We start from the raw sequence: 20,599 nt of genomic DNA, 5'->3' as shown, positions 1-20,599 counted from the left end.
AGGTTTGCCATTTATTCTGAGAGCAGCATAATAGAGCACGAGAACTCCATTCCAGGCATGTTTCACTTATTAGGCAGTGTTATAGTTTCTATACAATCAGTATTTTACCAACAAGAGATTATCACTGCCCAGACTACATCTCAAATGCAGACCAAACCAGTTTGTGTAACCCTACCATTGAGAAGCAGCTTATTGCCAAATCAGTGTACCCTGGAAGCCGCCAATCAGAGGTGGGGCAAGGGCTTTAAACAGAGAAGATTTAGCATTGCAACATCACACAAAACAGGTATTCTATGAAAACTACAGCAAGCAACCCAGTGAGTGATACCTCACTGAAATCAGTTTTTTAATATACAGTTTCTGGTCAGTTATGTTACTATTTATGTTCAGTTTTTTTGTGCTAGACCATTTTTACCAAATTGCACTTTTCAAGATAATAAAAAAGCGAATAATAAAAAAAAAAATAAAAAAAAAAGTCTAATTTCTTTCATTTTCAAACTAGTATCTTAAGCTATAGAGGGAACAGCGTTTAAAGGTACCGTCACACCAAGCAACATCACTGCTGATGCACAACTTGCTAGCGATGTTGCTGTGTGTGACATCCAGCAACAACCTGGCCCCTGCTGTGAGGTCGTTGGTTGTTGCTGAATGTCCTGGGCCATTTTTTAGTTGTTGCTCCCCCGCTGTGAAGCACACATCGCTGTGTGCGACAGCGACAGAGCAACAACTGAATGTGCAGGCAGCAGAAGCCGGCTTCTGTGGACGCTGGTAACCACGGTAAACAGCGGGTAACCAAGAAGCCCTTACCTTGGTTACCCGATATTTACCTTAGTTACCAGTGTCCGCCGCTGTCAGCGCCGGCTCCTGCTCTGTGCACATGTAGCTGGACTACACATCGGGTAATTAACCCGATGTGTACTGTGGCTAGGTGTGCAGGGAGCCAGCGCTAAGCGGTGTGCGCTGGTAACCAAGGTAAATATCGGGTTGGTTACCCGATATTTACCTTAGTTACCAAGCGCAGCATGCTTCCACGACGCTCCAGCGATCCCTGCCAAGTTAGGTTGCTGGTGGGATCGCTGGAGCGTCGCTTAGTGTGACATCTCACCAGCGACCTAGCAACTTACCAGCGATCCCCATCAGGTTGTATCGTTGTTGGGATCGCTGGTAAGTTTAGTGTGACTGGGCCTTTAGGCCACATTCAGATATCAGGTATTGACAGAGTGATGGTCAGACCGCCGCCTCGGGTCTCCTGACCTGAACTCAGCAGCCACATAGGCATACATGAGTTGTTGAGTCCAGTTTGGGAGACCTGCGGCCCGTCTGAATGCAGCTTTAAAAGGGAGTATAGCGGAACAAAATGACTGTTCAAACCAAGCACTGACTGAGAACTTGTGACGAAACAGTTCAACACATCTTTTTCACCCTCCTTTGGCTCCTGTAAATCTAGAGCTGTTGAATAACAAAGACGAGAGAGGAGAAAAATTTATAGCAAGTAGATGTGAAGGAGCTCGCAACGGTTTGACCACTGCAAGAGGGCACTGAACACTCAAGCTTTGTTAGTGCAGTTTGTGCCAATTCACCATAAAGTGTCAGGTGTATGCTGGGTCTACATAAACCTGGTAGCATGGACCAAGTGATCTGTCCCCTAACAATCAGTGAGACTAATCAAGGCAAAGACAAGTGATAAAGTCAGGCAGTTCTGATAAAGAGGTATTACAGACATTTATGCATATTTACAAGATGACAAATGTATGATGGATGTGGGTCATGCATGAATATACTTCTGACTAGGTGAAAGTCACATCACTAGCCCCAATACAAGTCGATAAGAGTAAGAACAAGGTCCCCATAGACATACAGTGGAACCTTGGTTTAAGAGTAAAGGCCGCTTTACACGCTGCGATATTGTGACAGATATCGCAAGCGTGCGTACCCGCCCCCATCGGTTGTGCGACACGGGCAACTCGCTGCCCATGGCGCACAACATTGCGCGGACCCGTCACACTACTTATCTGCCTAGCGACGTCGCAGTGACCGGCGAACCGCCTCTTTTCTAAGGGGGCGGTTCGTTCAGCGTCACAGCGACGTCACCGAACCGCCGCCCAATAGAAGGAGGGGCGGAGATGAGCGGGACGCAACATCCTGCCCACCTTCTTCCTTCCTCATTGTGGCCGGCCGCAGGTAAGGAGAGGTTCCTCGGTCCTGCGGTGTCACACAGCGATGTGTGCTGCCGCAGGAGCGACAAACTACTTTGTACACCGAGCAGCAGCGATATTCGAGAATAGGGGGTGATGTCACTGATGAGCAATTTTGACCGTTTTTGCGACGATTCAAAAATCGCTCATAGGCGTCACACGTAAAGACATCGCTAAAGCGACCGGATGTGCGTCACAAATTCCGTGACCCCAATGAGATCGCTTTAGCGATGTTGCAGCATGTAAAGTGGCCTTAACTTTGTTTGAGAGTGTTTTGCAAGACAAGCAAAGCTTTTTAAAAATTTGTAACTTTGTTTAAGAGCAATGATTTGCAATAAGAGCAAATTTCGACTGTGCACACTTCTGGTTCTGTCCTTTCACCGCGCTCTGACCAACTCTGGAGGTAACTATATGTACTATACACAGTATACCATTGTACAGTACAGTATATACTATAAAGCATGTTAATTAATTTGCATTTGTGGATACAGTATTGTACTTTCTGTTAACCAGCGCAGCACATTGCTTATACTGTAATGTAATTGCTTGTGCAGTTTTCCTACCCCACATTTGGCTTAGTGCTGCCCTTATTTTGGGGAGAATAGATTTGGGGTGTGTTTTTTGTCTATTTTACTCTAATAAAGGTTGTCATTTATACATCATTTTTTCCTCTCTATAGTGTACCTCTCGCACACCAATTTTATTATAAGCTAACGTGCAGTTTAATGTGTTTTCTGTACAGTATTTTGTATGTGTCCTGTAATAATTGTATATGAATACAGTACATTATTTTGTATTACTGGAATAAGTTTGTACAAATACAGTAAATATTTTTGGGTTATGGAACAAATTGTCTGCGTTTCAATTATTTCCTATGGGAAAATTTGCTTTGATATAAGAGTAACTTGGTTTAAGAGAACACTCCGGGAACCAATTATACTCGGAATCCAAGGTTCCACTGTATTGATTTATGACCTCCTGCGTGCGCCGTGAAACACTGGAGCAGCCGGCAGGACACAAACTGCAGAAGAAACCTGAAGCGATGCTGGCAACTGATGAAGACTGCAGGTTAGTATAAGACAGGGGACTTACATTTAAAGCACTAGCTGAATATAATCTAGATTTTACATGTATAATATACGGTATATTCGCCACAAATCAGTACAAACACAAACTAAATGCAGAAACAGAGCAAATAATTAAAAAAAATAATAAATTTGCCCCATGGAGGCAGGAATGAAAACCAGCACACAGATTACCAGTCTACCACTTTATTATAATTAATAAATGTACATTATATTTTAGGATCTAACATTCCAATGGGGCTGCTAATAGGATTCAAATGGTGGAGGGGAGATTTGTTTATAAGCATTTTTTCTACTGGCTAGGATTATAAAAATACAAAAAACAAAAAACCCATTTATTGGCATGAACCTCACCAATCACAAGAATGGGAATCATCAATGTGTTCACCTGTATGGGAGCGGTGGCCACTGCCACAGTTCTTGTGATTGGTGGAAAATAAACATTTTTTGAAAAAAATCCTCACAAAGTTCCACTTTAAAACTCAATGTTCAGATTTACGCATTTAATTTCTATAGTTTTCACTTTAAAAAGGGCAGAAACTTACCTTTTTGCCCCATTAGAAGTCTGACAGCAACACTGATGAGCCCACCACAGCTCTCAGGCTGAGCTCATGTCCTGTAATAGCCGTTAGATCGGATCCTGCAGAGATCCATGGGCAAAAAAAGTTCTGCAAACCAGTTTTAGGCGGCTTTCACACTATGTTTTGTTTAACATGCGTCATGAACGTTTTTTTAACGCAAAAATGGATCCAGTGCAAACGAGTTTTCATTTTAATTAATTTACAATGGACTCAAGTCAACATGCGTTCACCTGTGTTTGCGTGCGTTCTAGTGAGGATCCAGAGACTTGCAGTTTTTTAACTTTCTTCAAAGAACGCTACTTGTAGCGTTTTTGAGCTGCGTCCAAATACTGTTTGTCACTGGATCCTGACTATACTGCACGCAAACGCATGTGAACGCTGGCATGCTGATACAGGATCCTGCTTGCTCTACTGAGCATGCCCAGAAACCAGCCTGGCGTGATCAGTCTCTCTCTCCCCCGCCTGAGAGCGGCGGACGCTCGTAACCAAGGTAAATATTGGGTAACCAAGCAAAGCGCTTCGCTTAGTTACCCGATGTTTACCTTGGTTACGTGTGCAGGGAGCAGGCAGCCTGGCTTCTAGCAGCTGCGGAAGCTTGTAACCAAGGTAAATATCAGGTATCCAAGCAAAGCACTTAGCTTAGTTACCCGATGTTTACCTTGGTTACCAGCGTCCGCAGCTGTCAGATGCCGGCTCCCAGTCGATCACGTTCAGTTCCCCTCACTCCTGATCACATGACTTCAATGCCCGTCCATAAACTTCAAGTGACAGGATCCTGCAAAATAACACTTGCGTTTGCATGCATTTTTCTTTGTAAAAACAGGATCCACTTTTGCAGCAAAAAAAAAAACAAAAAACGTTCATGACGCATGTTAAAAAAACGTAGTGTGAAAGCAGCCTTATCCGTTGTTAAATAGCAAAATGAAACTGATGAAACTGACATTAGTTAACGACTCTCTGCAGGATCTAATGATTGATTACAGGACATGTGAACTCAGCCTACACTTTGTGTAAGCCATCAGTGGTTTTCTTCATAGAAAACAGATGCTATTAACCCTAGAACACATACCTGGAGCCTCGCAGGCCTGCTAGGTTACTTGTTTTCTATTGTAGATTTCTATGGTTGCGTGTTATAGGGTTAAAGAGTGTATTTTGCACTCAGGTAAATTCTATAAAGCAGGGAAATACATGAGTAAAGCACAACACATTAGTCCACTTGATGGCGCCCTTCTTGAAGCTTTCTTTGCAGGCCCGGTAATGGTAAGCCTTACTCTAGCAGCACTGTTAATATTGGAAAGATATGAAGAGTGAACTCCAATATTTACGTGCTGCTAAGGCACTGCTGACATCTTCCATCAAACTCTGGTGACTTCTTTTTGGAAGGAAGCGACCCTTGTGTTTTGGCGGCAGCACAATATGGCCTGCACCTCTGTGTAATCCACAAACCATTATGTGCTGCTACTGTACGGCAAGGTAAATTCACGCTCTGCTCATCACCAACTCTGGGAAGGCACGAAACATCCCCTGGCATCACTCTGAATGCATCATACGTACAAAGATCAGCTGGCCGGTCGCCCAACCATGACCCATCGAAGAGGTAATCTGGTCCGAGTCTCAATGTGTTCAATATCTGAAAAAGAGGAAGAATATTTCACACACAATATTTCACAGGTCATGAAAGATACAACTAGTAAAAAAAAAAAAAAAAAAAAGAAGAAAGAGGAACATCTTGCAGAAAAAAAAAATAAAAATAAAAAAAACAACTTATGGAGTACAGTCCTATACGCAGAGAATTTATTTTACTCATTTAAGAATAGCACCAGTAATTTCACTGCACTTTACAGACATGTCTGTCCCAATGGGGTTGCGATTTACATCCCCTAATAGTCAGTCTTTGGACAACGTACAGTTTAGCCTATGGTCTAATTTGCCAATACAGATCGGCAGGTGTAAGGTCTACACGTATAAAATGCAGCAGTTCGGACGCCATGCTGGGGCTTGTAGTGTCACAATGGTGCTGTCTGGTAAATTTTCTCTGATTACATTTGTTGATGGCTGGTACGGGTACACTTGGACAATGTGCCAGCACACAAGCAAGTAAACAAATTTATTTTACTCACTTTATATAGTGTTAACTGCATTATCACCACTGTCCCCATAGGGGCTCAATCTAAACCTCCCGTTAAGTCTTTAGGGAGTGGGAGGGGACACGGACACACACACACACACTGCAGATGTTGTACTTGGTGGGATTTTAAGGCTAGTTTCACACTTGCGTTGGGTTGAATACACTGGGTCCGTTGCTGCGTCGTTTTGACGCATCCGTTATTTTTGTGTTGGCAACAGGTTCATTATTTCACAGGAACCCATTGGATGATTCCTGTGAAATAACGAACCTGTTGCATCAGTCTAACAGAATGCGTCGGCTCCGGTTTTTTCATTCTGGGCATGCTCAGTAGATATTAGCGGAATCCAGCGGCGGATTCCGTTGTAAAGCACTTTGCTACGGAATCCGCCATCATAGGGATCCATAACTGTTGACTGATGTAACGGAATCTGCCGCTCGGAGTAATTTTAACGCAAGCAATTAACGTTACATGCTGCGTTCCTTCCGCCCAGCGGAAGCAACGCAGGTACATCTGTCGCAATCCGTCATCCATACAAGTCTATGGGAAACAGCGGAATCCGTTAACGGATTCCGCTGTTTTCCAAAACGGCAGATTGCGACTGAAGGGAAAAATGCAAGTGTGAAACTAGCCTAACACAGGACCCCAGAGCTGTAAGGCGGCAGTGCTAATCAGCAAGTCAAATTACTAACAAGACAATAGGTAATAGATTATTATATTGGTGGGAGACAGACACCCCCCCCCCCCCTCCCCACACGACCGCTCCATATGACTTTATTAAGAGTATAGAAATAAAGGGGAGTTACTCCATAACAAGCCCATCTTTATCCTGGCTGTACAGTGTCCCCCATATGTAAACATACATACCACAGAAAAAACGTAATTTAGTCAGTAAAAAATGTATCCCCTGTAAGGAGTATTTATATATTATATTATAATATATATATATATATATATATATATATATATATATATACATACATATATATATACATACATACACACACACAGCATATTGCCTCTTCTGTAGGTTGTGCAGGCACCTTATTCTAATGATTAGGACAGGTGCACGATGCCCCTGCAGGTATTCACCACTCATTTAAGTGAGCGGAGGCAGAATACCACTTTAAGACGACACCATTTAACCCCTTCACAACATATGACATTTACATCATAGGTCATCTCCCTGCCTTTGATGCGCTCTCACGCCTAACCAGCATCTATCCCTGCATGTGTTGGCTGATCTGATCAGCAGCCTTGTCCCTCCAGCAGCTTCGGGTGGCTCGGAGATTCACTCCTGGCTGTTCACCTATTAGAACCCGCTGTCAATCTTGCACAGCGAGATTTAACACGTGCCAGTAGGACAGCACATCATTCCCATCTGCACACCCATGACGACATCGCAGGGCACCAATGGGTGCATACAACAGCTGGGGGTCAGCTGATTTATCCCTCCTGTATCGGCCATGATAATATTTCTATGAATGTCAGCTGGAGCCGGTGTACAGAGACTGAATTCTGCTGTATTAACAGTCCTGATGCAGAACAACTGCTTTGGACCGCATGAGCAGCTGGATGATCGCAACCTCAAGCAGCTAGTAATAAAGGAAAAAAAAAAAATAAAAAATAGTTTTTAAAAAATAAAACTAATTTCAAAATCAGCCCCTTTTGACAAACTGAAAAAAACCTCTAAAAAAAAAAAAAAAAAAAAGAAGGTTTGGTATCACCGAGTTCAGGAATCTCTAATCTATTGAAACATTAAAATATTGGATAGGTTAACAGCGTAATGGGCGGGTGGGGGGGGTGGGGTGGGGTGTACAAAACAAAATTATATTTTTTTGTCGCCACAACATTGCAATAAAGAAAAATAAAAAAATAAAAAAAATAAAAAATACAATAACATGCCATCAAAACAATGTATATACTCAAAAAAAAAAAATTAGTATAAAAAGGTCAGTTCAGGCTGCAAAAAAATAAGCCATAACACGAACCCAGATGCCGAAAAATAAAGGCATTATGGTTCTTAAGTGTAAAGAAAAAAAAAAAAAAAAAAAAAAAAAAAAAAAAAAAAAAAAAAATGGCACCAAGAGTTTGAGGGTTTTTTTTTTCCCTTCAACCAAACTCCTGAATTTGTTATCTCCATACTCCTGACCTGGGGAATCATTACCACAGGTCAGTTTTACCAAATAGTGAACGGGAAAAATAACCATTGTCGAAATGTTTGTAGGTTTTTTTTTCCCTCTTTTGCAATTTCCCCACACTTGGCATTTTGCAGCGCTGGGGTCCTGGGTTCAAATCCCACCAAGGACACCATCTGCAAGGAGTTTGTATGTTCTCCCTGTGTTTGCGTGGGTTTCCTCCTGTTTCCTCCCACACTCCAAAAACATACAGATAGGGACTCTAGATTGTGAGCCCCAATGGGGACAGTGTTGCCAATGTATGTAAAGCGCTGTGGAATTAATAGCGCTATATAAATGAATAAAATTATTTTTTTTACATACATACATACATACATACATACATACATACATACATACATACATACATACATACAATCACGACAGACCGAGCCATTAAAAGACAGAGGAAATTACTTTAGTACTTCCACACACGCCAGCACTTTCCTATCTAAGGCAGCCACATCAAACCAAAAATGCTTCTTCACACTGTTTTAAAAAGACACAGCAGCGGGCACTTTTACACTGGGTAATACCCGATCATTACCATGTGTAGCAACTGAAAGAGAATTAGTTTTTACAATTAATGTGAGCTTGTTTTGCATTCAAGTAATCTTATATAATTTTACTTTTCTGCAGCGCTTTACAGAGATCACTGTCCCCATTGGGAAATTCCCTATCAGTCTTTGGAGTGCGGAAAGAAACAAGTCTCCGTGGCTTTCAGCTTCTAGCCGCTCCATCCATCTTAGTTTATTTTTTTCCCCGTTTAAAAAGAGGATTTGTTATCAGATAGATTTTTTTTTTAATTTAGTACTGAACTTTACAGAATTTGTACAAAGGGAATCTGTCAGCAGATTTTTGCTACCTCATCTGAGAGCAGCATCATGTAGGCAAAGAGACCCTGAATCCAATGATGTAATACTTATCTTACTGGCTGCAGCTGTTCTGACAATCTGAATTTTTAGCTTTAGTCATGTAGCAGAGTCCAGAGAGCTGTCCCCACCAACACCAGATCTCTATAGAGCTTGTACATTGCCAGTGAGGTGTCAGTGGAGGGCGTGTCGGACTTCTTTGCACCCAAGTTTCTAATACTGTAATAAGGGTCCTGCTGCTTAAACATAGTAAAAAAAGATCGGACTGAGACAAAACTTTGTAACCCTTGCAGAATGCTGGCTTCAGTTTACATAGCAAAAACCTGCAGGCAGATCCCGTTTAAGGCTATGTGCGCACTAGAAAGTGCCTTTTTCTTAAGAAAAAAAATGGACCCTCTGAAAGAATACCACACCCGTGGTAAAAAACAGTGGTAAAACCTCACCCGCGTTTTGCCGCGGTTTTTCCGCGGGTTGGTTCACTGACTTTTTACCATTATCTATGGCAAAAAACTGCAGGTACCTGCAGAAAAGAAGTGACATGCACATTAATTCCGCGTGTACATCTGCGGGTATACAAAAAAAAAAAAAAAAAAAAAAAAAAAAAAAGGCAGTGTGCGCACAGCATTTTTTGAAGACCCATAGGTTTTGCTGGGAAATTGACTGCAGCAATGTTAGACACATTTTCTGCAGCAAATCCGTGGCAAAATCCGCAGCGTGCGCACATAGCCTTAGTGTCTGTGTGCATTGGGAAAATGTGTTTAAGCAAAATCCGCACCCTCAGGCAGAATTCCGCACCTGTGGCAAACAAAAACAGCACCAAAATCTGCATGCTGTTTTACCGCCATTTTGTACCTGCCGTTTTTAACAATTTATCAATGGCAAAATCGCAGGTACCTGTGCAAAAGTAGTGACATGCTACTTTTTGCTGCAGAAATTCTGCAGCAAAACCTGTAGGGGAAAAAAAAAAAAAACAAAAAAAAAAACACAGGAAAGACTCTTAATATGAACAAAAAAACCCACATTCTCTGCAGCAAAAACCGCAGTGTGCGCAAAGGGCCTTAGGGGGCAATGCTCCAGTAATACATATCAGGCTATAGATGCCTCCAGAGTGTCCTGTGAGCCACATCTCTCTGGAACAGCATGGCAGATTAAAAAAAAAACAAAAAACAAAAAAAAAAAAAAAAAAACAGAAGAAAACGCCTCCCCTTCCAAAACAAAAACCACCAAATACATACTCAAGGGAAATTATGTGAAAGACCAAAGCAAAAAACTGTCCCCTTCTGATCTGATGCAGGTCTTATAAGATGAAACATCCCTATGGTAGATTGAAACAATAGAAAATTATTCAGTGAAAGCCACATCTCGTGCTCCAACTTTATGGCAGATTTTCACCCACCTCCAAATGGAGCCAAATAATTTACCGCATTTTAGAAAATAAGAAGAACCCTAAAATCTGTGCTGATGTTTCCTAACACCAATGGGATTTCCACCAGCCCCATTTGCTACCATAGTACTGTAGCATGCCTTTGCACTTCTGAAAAAGCATAGTGAAGAGCAACGTACTGGTCATCAGAAGAAATATACACAGGGAAAATCTGGTCATAACGTGCTGAGCGCAACAAGACATGGCAAAATGGAAAGTCTGCAATATACATGTAGTTTACAGACGACCAGCTCATGAAAATCCAGGGACTTTAAAGATGAATAAATGGCTCCATAGAATAAATGCTTTCTGGGGTGGGGAAAGGAATCCTATTGGAGACACATTCTACCTGTATACATAGTATAAGGCTTTGTTCACACACTGCATATTTTGGTGCATTTTTGAGGTCACAAAGGTGCACCTATATGCATGCATTTCTTTCCCCCAGGAAAGTCTATGAGATTTTTATTTTGCAGTCCACACGGGGCATCTTTTTTTTTTGTCGGCATCTCAATTCTTTTTGCGGTTTTTTTCCAGCATTTTTGAGCCCTCCAGTCAACAGATTTGACTTTAACGCATTGGGCAAAATGCGGAAAAAACGCATGCTTTTTTTTTTTTTTTTTTAAGGCCAATAGGGTGATAATAAACCTAATAAAATTACCTAAAAATTATCACCAATTAGGGAGAGTGCACAAATTTGAACTTTTCAGAGTTGGTATATTCAATCCAGATATTAAAATGAGCTCTAGCTTCAAAGGCGGGTGACCGGAGCAGGCTCAAGAGCGGAGCCCGCTCTACTCATGGCGAGAGTCAGAGGGGTTATAAAATAAGCATCTTCCTCTTAGGCCCTGTGCGCACACTGCGTTTTTACCTGCTGTTTTTGCTGCAGAAATTTGAGAAAATGGTTTTAACCTTTCTGCACACATTCCCCAGCAAAACCTATAAAAAAATAAAAAAAATAAAAAATAAAATAGCTGTGCGCACACTGCGTATTTTTCTCAAGAACATTCTTTCTGCAGAATTTCTTGAGAAAAAGAATGTGCATGTCACTCATTTTCTGCAGGTACCTGTGTTTTTTTGCCATAGATCATGGTAAAAAAAACGCAGGGACCAACCTGGGAAAAAAAAAAAAAAAAACAAAAAAAAAAACACCACAAACGCAGTAAAACCGCATGTAGTTTTCGGTGTGGTATTGCTGCGTTTTTTGACCACAAGTGCGCTAGTCTTTCAGACAAGACATTTCTTGAGAAAAATCTTTTCTTGTGTGACCAGAGCCCTACAGCAGCAATCAGGGTTAGCGCTGATCGGCATCTAAGTAGTTAAATTGGAGCGCTCTTATTGACAGGAGAGGGAGGGGGGGACAAAAAAAAAAAAAAAACACTATTGTTTCTAGGACATAGTTTAGTGCAAAAAACACAAGGGTGCGCTCTCACAGGCATAAAGCATCAGATGGCATATGCTAATGACACTGCTGTGAGTGTGAGCCGAGTGTCCTCTACTGTGCTTACACTCCCTCGCATGCCAGAATCCGATCATAGTTTGAGAGATCTCTCCGGCCTGTATCTGCATGGATCAGGCTGTACTCTGGGCATGTGTGAAACATCGGACTGCACTGTCGTCATCAGAGTATGGGTGCGAGTGAGGAGAGATACGCTGCAAATCGAAGTATGCTATTTATTGTTATGCAATCAAATTAACATGACAAAAACAAACTCCGATCAGCACTGCTCCAAAGTAACATTGGAAAGAGTACTAACCGATAACACATCACATAGTGCTCGCCCGAGTTATACGCCAGTATGAGCATCCCAGATGTAGGCGCACAGTCACAGCTTTAACTGCCTCTGTACAGTTTTCTCACTGATGAAGTGAATATAAAGTCAATCACCAAATCCACAATGATACCCTTTATCTTTTCTAGTGTACAGCTAGTTTCCATGGCGCTTGGCCACTAGATCCTGAGAGTGCCCAATAGTTAAATTCCAGGAGCGGCGTTAACTCTGAACATATCCCAGTCAACTCTATCCAGCCCATTGCTTTCTACACAGCAGTTAGCTGCTCACCTCCCTCCTTTCACTTATCTTCTGAAGAGATGCATTTATAGATCACCAGCCTGCAGCTTCCATGTTTGCTAATCCCAGCTCTCCATAAGCATGTGCTTGTTTAAATGCCCTAATATGGAAACTAAGGAGGCTGCAATGCTCTGAACTACTCAAGAGACAACTTCAGAATACCCATTAAAAGGATCATAAGTAGTGATGAGCGAGAACCATCATGCTCCGATGGTCAGTACACCTAACGAGCAGTTTGACGCTCGGACGGGCTCGACTTGTTTATGGAAATGCTCATTTTTTCTGGGAAAATGCTTGAGTGACCCATTGACTTCCATTATAATGGGTACAGGAGTTCAGCCTAGCCAGGCGTCAAACTGCTCATTATGAGTACAGAGCATGGTAGTGCTCACTCTTCACCAATAGTAAGTCCATGTTCACAAGTTGCGTAAAAAAAGTCTGCTGCAGCTTTGGTCACAAAGTCACAGACAAAATCCACAAGTGTTTCTTGTGGCTCTCATTGTGGATTTGGCTGCAAGTTGCAACCTACAGCAAAACTAGGCATTAAATGGGATAAAATATGCAATAAAAATCCACACGGCATGGAGAACGCTGCAGATATTACATCTGCACCTTGCTTTCATTTTTTAGGCATGTTAATTTATTTTTTTTCCTGCCGTGTGAAAAAAGTATTTAGAAGGAAAAACATTTGCTTGTATTGGACTGTAAACTGTTTAAGGATTTGCAATGTGGAATCCGCACTGTGTGAACTTTGCCAAAGCTCCTCTAGAAGCAGATCTAGAAAAATCTAGATCTGCAGAGATTTGGGCCGTGCATGTGCGCTTCAAACCGCTGCAGAAACTAATGGACGCAGTGTGTCTGCAGAATAGATGCTGGCTCTCCCATAGACAGAGCGGGAGCAGCATCCAAAGCGCACAAAAATAAGTGACATGTTGCTTTTTTTGAGCGCAGCGATTTGGATCAAAATTTCAGCATGCAAATCACTGCACTCTCAAACGCAATGTGCGGATGGATTATGCACAATCTTCACAGATTGCACTGCAGCGTAAACTCCTGCGTCCCCAGCACAATGTGCAGCGTAAACGCATGAAATTATGCAACATGCGCACATAGCCTTACTCCAGTCCCAGCTAGAGTAAGATTTGCGGCAAGATTTACAATGCTTGTCAGACACGACAGATATTCATTTAGGCTGCTTTCACACCTCCGTTTTTTCCTGTGCGGCACAATCCGGCACTTTACAGAAAAAACGCAACCGTTTTTTTGCCGCCGGTTGCGTTTTTTTGCATAGACTTTCATTAGTGCCGGATTGTGCCGCTTGGGGTCGGTCCTGTATTTGATGCATGCGGCAGATTTAGCCGATGCGGCAGCCGGATGGAACACTGCCTGGCACGTTTTTTTTGTCCGGCAAAACAAAAAAAAAAAACGCATCGCGCCACATCCGGCCGATTTGCAATGCATGCCTATGGACGCCGCATGTGGCGTCCTGTGGCAAACACCGCATCCTGCCACGTTTTTTTCCACTGTGCATGCTCAGTAGCGTGCCGCAAGCTGCAAAAACCGGACGAGCCGCATGTCAAAAACGTATGCAAAGGATGCGGTTTTGTCGCCGCATCCGTTGCATAGGTTTTAGAGCTGCATTGGCCGGCTCGGCTAAAACCGGAGGTGTGAAAGCAGCCTTAGAGGAGTCTGATGAACATTTGAAAATCATCAGTCTTGATTAAATCAGAGCCCTATTTTTTTTTTTTTTTTTTTTTTAAATAAGGCAACACAAGCCATTTTTGCTCAAACATTTCCAGCTTTACATTTTTCTTTTTACATGGTGAGCTGACACTTATCAATACCATTTTGGGACAATTCTTTGATCACTTCGTACTGTATTTTTGGTTGTGATCACGAAAGTACAGCCATTCCCGAGTACAATTAAATATATGTTTATATAATTGAAATTAAACAAGTGCATCAATACCAAATCAATGTCTATTTTTAACATCCTTGTACCTCAGGATATGAATTAACATCCTGGGAAAGGGGTCCGCATGTGTTGCAGGGGGGTGGGGGGCCTCAGGAGCGGATGCCGGCTATATTATATAGCAGCCACCTTTCCTGCCACGGGTGTTACCCATTTACCAGGTTCAACGGTCCATCCCTGATAGTTGCATTTAAATTGAACACGTGCATCAGCTCCCATCGGCCTCCTGCCCTCACAACACGATTGTGGTAGACCGATAGTTAAGAATGGCCTCTGGGGGCCTGCTGATGTATAATCATCTCCATACCCCTATCAAGCGTAGCCACAGGCTGAGCTAATCAGGACACTCACTATATACTGGAACACTATTTCAACAAGCAAACATTCGCAAGTTCAAGTAGCCTAAGGGAACTTAAAAAACGTAAAAAAAAAAAAGTTTAATATAAAATATTTATATATTGCACATCTCCTTTCTTCTCCCAATTACAAAAAGGGGGGGGGGATGGGGACGCATCACCAGGTCCATAAAAGTCAGATCAAAATGTCGAATTAATGACATTGTAGAGAATATAACCCCCCCCAAAAGGAAAAAAAAACCCAAAACCCCCACTATGGTAGCATTTTGTGGGTCACCTCAACGATGAGAAAATGCAATAAATAGGGAAACAAAAAAAAAAAAATTAAGTTGCTATTACCCTTGAAAAATGGGTTTGTTATTTTACAATCTTATGAATTTTTTATTTAAAATTAAACGGGGGTGGGGGGAACAGGACCTAATGCAACTGTGGTATTGTGGTAATCACAATCAGTAAGGCTTGTGGGTCATTTTACCGAACAGTGAAGGCTGTAACATCAAAACAATAGCGGAAAGTTTGGATAAAGGAAAAAAAAAAAAATAAAAAAAAAAAAAAAAAAAACACACAGGACCTCATCTATAACTTATCATCTAGCAGAGATCTATTATATATTTATTATTAATATTGACTTGATATGCTCCAACAAGAGAAAATTTCCCTATCCACTCAGCTGTATGAGAACTTTGTGGGACAAACTATTGATATTTTTCCCATCTTCATAGTAAATATTATATATACATATACATACAAAAATTATATAGCATATCATGAGAAATAGAATTTTAATCCTTCCCTTGATGTGCTGCAGTGTGTTCTGCCCATCAGCAGAGAGGGCATCCAAAAAAATGTAGGATGCAATTGGAGTTCTGCAGGGAGGTCGAGCTCTTAGATCCCAATGGGCTGCGGCCATTAGTCAGCTGAGCCCCTGCATGGGACTCCAGTACTGTGCACAGACTAAAAGGTCTAGAAATAAAAAAAAAAAAAAAAAAATCACTAGCCATTAGTGATCACTATATAAAGGCATGTTGGTAGTCAACAAGTAGTTAAACGTGGAGCATAGATATGTTAATGTGACTGGTGGTTGCCTTCACTAACCGTTGCTTTGCAGCCTTTGCACGGTCACACGAGACCTGCGAGCTGTCAGCATGTAGAGGGCTGGTGAATTATGTATCCAGGATGAGCAGCCATATACAGCAGAGAAGTCTACCCCAACATTGTACAGAGGGGAGGGAGGCCCAAAAAGAAAGCTGCACTCTGATGACAACTTACTACCATTACATGCACATAGAACAACCTACAGGATATGACACTTCCCCATTAGGGTTTTACTTTACAGCACAGAATATCTGCTCTTACACCTCACTGTGAAACCTGTAAAAAAAACGCTACACAGAAAGGGAAAAAGGCAATCCTGCATCTATAAACCCAATATATATTTGGGAGAATGTTTTTTTTTTTTTTTAATAAAAACGTAGTGATGTCTCCAAATGTCTCTATTGAAAAGCCACAAAACAATTCATATTAACTGGTTACTGTCCAATGACAAGTATGCTTTTAAAAGTAGGAGAAATGCATATCCAAGCCCGAAAAACTGTCCCCCTGACTGATAAGTGTCATACGTTTGCATTTGAGGCCTATGAGATATATCTCCATATAAATAGCAGTAAAAAAAAAAAAAAAAAGAAAAAAAAAGAAGGCAGCAAAAAAGATGTCGACTTTATTAGCCCATGTGGCAAGGTTCAGTCCTCAAGACCTGTGTGTTTCATTTTAATATTTAAAACCGTACAAACTAATACATTTGTGCTGGGATTTTAAGAGTCCTATCTTGGCAATATTTTTATGTCTTAATTTAGGGAAGCACAGGGGAATTTATTTTTAAAAATAGGGAGATTCAAAACACACACACATATTATATATATATATATACACACACACACACTTATTAAATATGGTAGCTATAAACACACCTCACTCCATCTAGCTTTAATTTGATAGTAAACACTGCAATAGTACTGCTATGTTTCTCCTATTAAGTCCAGCTTCACAGAACTAGGATGGCAGTAATGAGGGCCTTTAGTATGAGCTCACCATCATAATAATAATCTTTATTTCTATAGCGCCAACATATTCCGCAGCGCTTTACAATTCAGGAGCCATCACCGCTGCAGTCAGTGATTGACAGCAGCATATAAATGGTTAAACGCAATAATTGGAGCAAAGGTTGGCAGCGGCTGCTACAAGCAGATGACCGCGATGTAGGGATCCCAGCATCTGCCCTGTTACAACCTGGGATGAAAGTCACAGCACAAGAGCAAGGTCTCAACTAGGTACATAAACCAAAATTGAGAAGGAAGAGTTTATATAAAATCCATATATCAGCCAATCAGCAATTGTAATCTCACTGTAGCACTATAGTGTCAGAAGACCGGATGTGAACATAGTTCAAATGAGATGAGATCATAAGCTTCCCTCATTTTACTTGGAAGGGTTTGGGGCGGCGGGGGGGGGGGGGAGGAGGATGAGGAGGGCACTAAAAGTAATAATAAAAAAAAAAAATTGTCCAAGTAGTGCACAATCCCTTTAAATAACTACTGCAAACATTTTCACTAAAGTGTTTAAAATAAAAAAACCTACTTAAAATTCTCATTAAAGAAAAAAAAAGTTCTAAAAAGATGTAGCTCCCGGACAGCCTCGATAGACTGACTATTGTTCTTGACATATTCTACGAGATTTAACACAGAAAAAAGGAAGATCACAGCTCACCTCCTCCTCCTGCCTGCAAATTGACCTCTGCACAGATAACAGAGCAACTCTCAGTAAGGAAATGTTCATTAAACTTTTTCCAAAAGCGAAATTGCAACAACTCCAGCAAAACTGCCTTAAAATAAGAAGAAAAACAAAAAAAAAAAAAAAAAAACCACGAAACAAAAAACTTACATATGGGACTTTGGACAGATCGTATTGATGGCCTGCACACCCTGCCGTTAAAGCTGCACTTTAGTAGGATCTGTGCCTGGTACTGAAGTCATACAGCTCAGTTTGATGCAAGTTTCTGAGACTTCGCAGCAACACGATAGACGCTGAATAAAGAGGAAAGGATCCTGCAAGAGCCACAGCTGATTACACTGAACATGCCGGCAGGGAGGGCAGCAAACTTACAGTTACACTTCTCAGAATCCCTTTTTTTTTTTTTTTAAACATGCATACAGGTCTGCAGAACAATCTGGTGAGATTCTCTAATGCAAAAACATGCCATGACTATAGTTATAAATTGCACGATATCTGCGTCTGCCCTATATGATTTCCTCCTCTCAAAAGAGATCAGTTCTTGCATTAACACCTAATCTGCACACAATGGGAATCATTATCTTACAGAAATCTGTTACCCTATACCTATAGCATTCATGATTACAACTCATTACTGAATGTATTGTGAGAGTGAAAGCCGCCCTGGGATTGGCTGCTCCTGGCAACATGGAGAGCCTGCAATCTACACAGAACGCCTGGTACACACATGCAGAAAGACCGACCATTGGAGAGGATGGAGGATGGGGAAAAGAACGGGTAATGTGTACTTATTGGGTTTCTAACCAGACAATTTTTCATTTTTTTTGCACTTTCCTTTTTTATCTTCACCATTTTCTCAATACCCATAACTGTTGTGAATGTATTCAGAGGACTTGGTACATCTGCCACATCAACAGAAGTCCTGATACTGCCCCCACCTCCCGACATCCGACCCAATTGGGAGGATGTTCTCGGGTCTTAAAGGGAACCAATCATCAGGATTTTCGTGTATAAGCTGCAGCCAGTGCAGTACTGGCACTATCATGCACAGTGTGTACATACCATCAGGGTGCAGCTCGGGTGTTTAGTCAGTGAAATACAACTTTATAAAGTTTGAAATTTCGTGCACTTTTTGATTGACGTGTGCACCTCTCTGTTAATGTCCGGTGCGGGTTATGCAGGAGTTCCCCGCCCCCCACCAGCCTGTTCCTCCCTCTCTCCTGATGTCCGGGCGGGTTATACACGTGTTCCCCGCCCCTCCCCCGCGCCGCCTGTTCCTCCCTCCCTCTGGCTGTATGTAAATATCTAATCTTCAGAAACATGGCGCCGGAGTGGGCCTCTGCGCATAGCGCTCATCTCCGGCGCCATGTTTCTGAAGCCCGCATCACAAAGCTTGGTGTTAGAGGGCGGCGCATGCGCCCTCGCTCCTTCATATCCCGTTGTGACCGCAGGAGCGAGCGCGATCACAACAGGACTGCAGAACAGCTGACCGGAGGACGCGATTACCTGCTGCTCCTGTATCGTGCCGCCCCAGGACACCGGGCCAACACACCAGCCGGTGTGACATCGCTGTGGTGCCGCCCTCTCAGACACCAAGTTGTGTAATGCGGGGGCTTCAGAAACATGGCGCATTACACAACTTGGTGTCTGAGAGGGTGGCGCCACAGCGATGTCACACCGGCTGGTGTGTTGGCCCGGTGTCCTGGGGCGGCACGATACAGGAGCAGCAGGTAATCGCGTCCTCCGGTCAGCTGTTCTGCAGTCCTGTTGTGATCGCGCTCGCTCCTGCGGTCACAACGGGATATGAAGGAGCGAGGGCGCATGCGCCGCCCTCTAACACCAAGCTGTGTGATGCGGGCTTCAGAAACATGGCGCCGGAGATAAGCGCTATGCGCAGAGGCCCACTCCGGCGCCATGTTTCTGAAGATTAGATATTTACATACAGCCAGAGGGAGGGAGGGAGGAACAGGCGGCGCGGGGGGGCGGGGAACACGTGCATAACCTGCCCGGACATCAGGAGAGAGGGAGGAACAGGCTGGTGGGGAGGGGCGGGGAACACGTGTATAACCCGCCCGGACATCAGGAGAGAGGGAGGAACAGGCTGGTGGGGGGGCGGGGAACTCCTGCATAACCCGCCCGGACATTAACAGAGAGGTGCACACGTCAATCAAAAAGTGCACGAAATTTCAAACTTTATAAAGTTGGATTTCACTGACTAAACACCCGAGCTGCACCCCAATGGTATGTACACAATGTGCCTGATAGTGCCAGTACTGCACTGGCTGCAGCTTATACACGAAAATCCTGATGTTTGGTTCCCTTTAAGACCAGCGGCCACAGATTACAGATGTAGTCGATGGACAGCTCTACAGAATCAATTTGTAACAACTTTATTTTTCCACCAACCTTGCCATATCAGGGTTTGTCTGGGATGCGACGTAGTTTTTGGGATTACGTTTTTTTTTGCACACTGTACAAATAGTATGGTTCCCCCCTATGTGCTAGACATCGCAACTATACAGTTCCCCAGGACAGGAGGCTGCAGATGGGTTCTGTCCTTCATAAGGCCCCTGGTTGTCATGGCAACTGCATCCTGCGATTCCCAGGTTCCTGGGGTAATGGAAGCCATGTTGCAGTTCTTTAACCCCTTCAGCCCCCGGACACTTTCCGTTTTTGCTTTTTGCCTCCCTTCCGAGAGCCGTAACTTTTTTATTTTTCTGTCAATCTTGCCATATGAGGGCTTGTTTTTTGCGGGACAAGTTGTACTTTTAAAGGAAACCATAGGTTTTACCATATGGTGTACTGGAAAACAGCAAAAAAATTCCAAGTGTGAAAAAACTGCAAAAAAGTGATCGCACAATAGTTTTTGGGATGTTTTATTCAGTGTTCACTATATGGTAAAACTGATGTATCTATGTGATGCCTGAGGTCGGTGCGAGTTTGTAGACACCAA

At 42.6% G+C, this 20,599-nt stretch overlaps 1 long non-coding RNA gene across 2 annotated transcripts in view; it reads right to left on the bottom strand.

The window, feature by feature from the left end:
* Window positions 1-3,457: 3,457 nt before the first annotated feature.
* Window positions 3,458-20,599, bottom strand: part of LOC142290606 (uncharacterized) — a 233,371-nt gene continuing 216,229 nt past the window's right edge. For both annotated transcript variants that reach the window (XR_012750352.1, XR_012750351.1), the window contains one exon: window positions 3,458-5,491. This is a non-coding gene — a long non-coding RNA (uncharacterized LOC142290606). The remainder of the gene's footprint in view (window positions 5,492-20,599) is intronic.

The sequence above is a fragment of the Anomaloglossus baeobatrachus genome, chromosome 2 (assembly GCF_048569485.1).
Source record: "Anomaloglossus baeobatrachus isolate aAnoBae1 chromosome 2, aAnoBae1.hap1, whole genome shotgun sequence".
Classification (NCBI taxonomy): domain Eukaryota; kingdom Metazoa; phylum Chordata; class Amphibia; order Anura; family Aromobatidae; genus Anomaloglossus; species Anomaloglossus baeobatrachus.
This window is presented reverse-complemented; position numbering and strand designations above follow the sequence as displayed.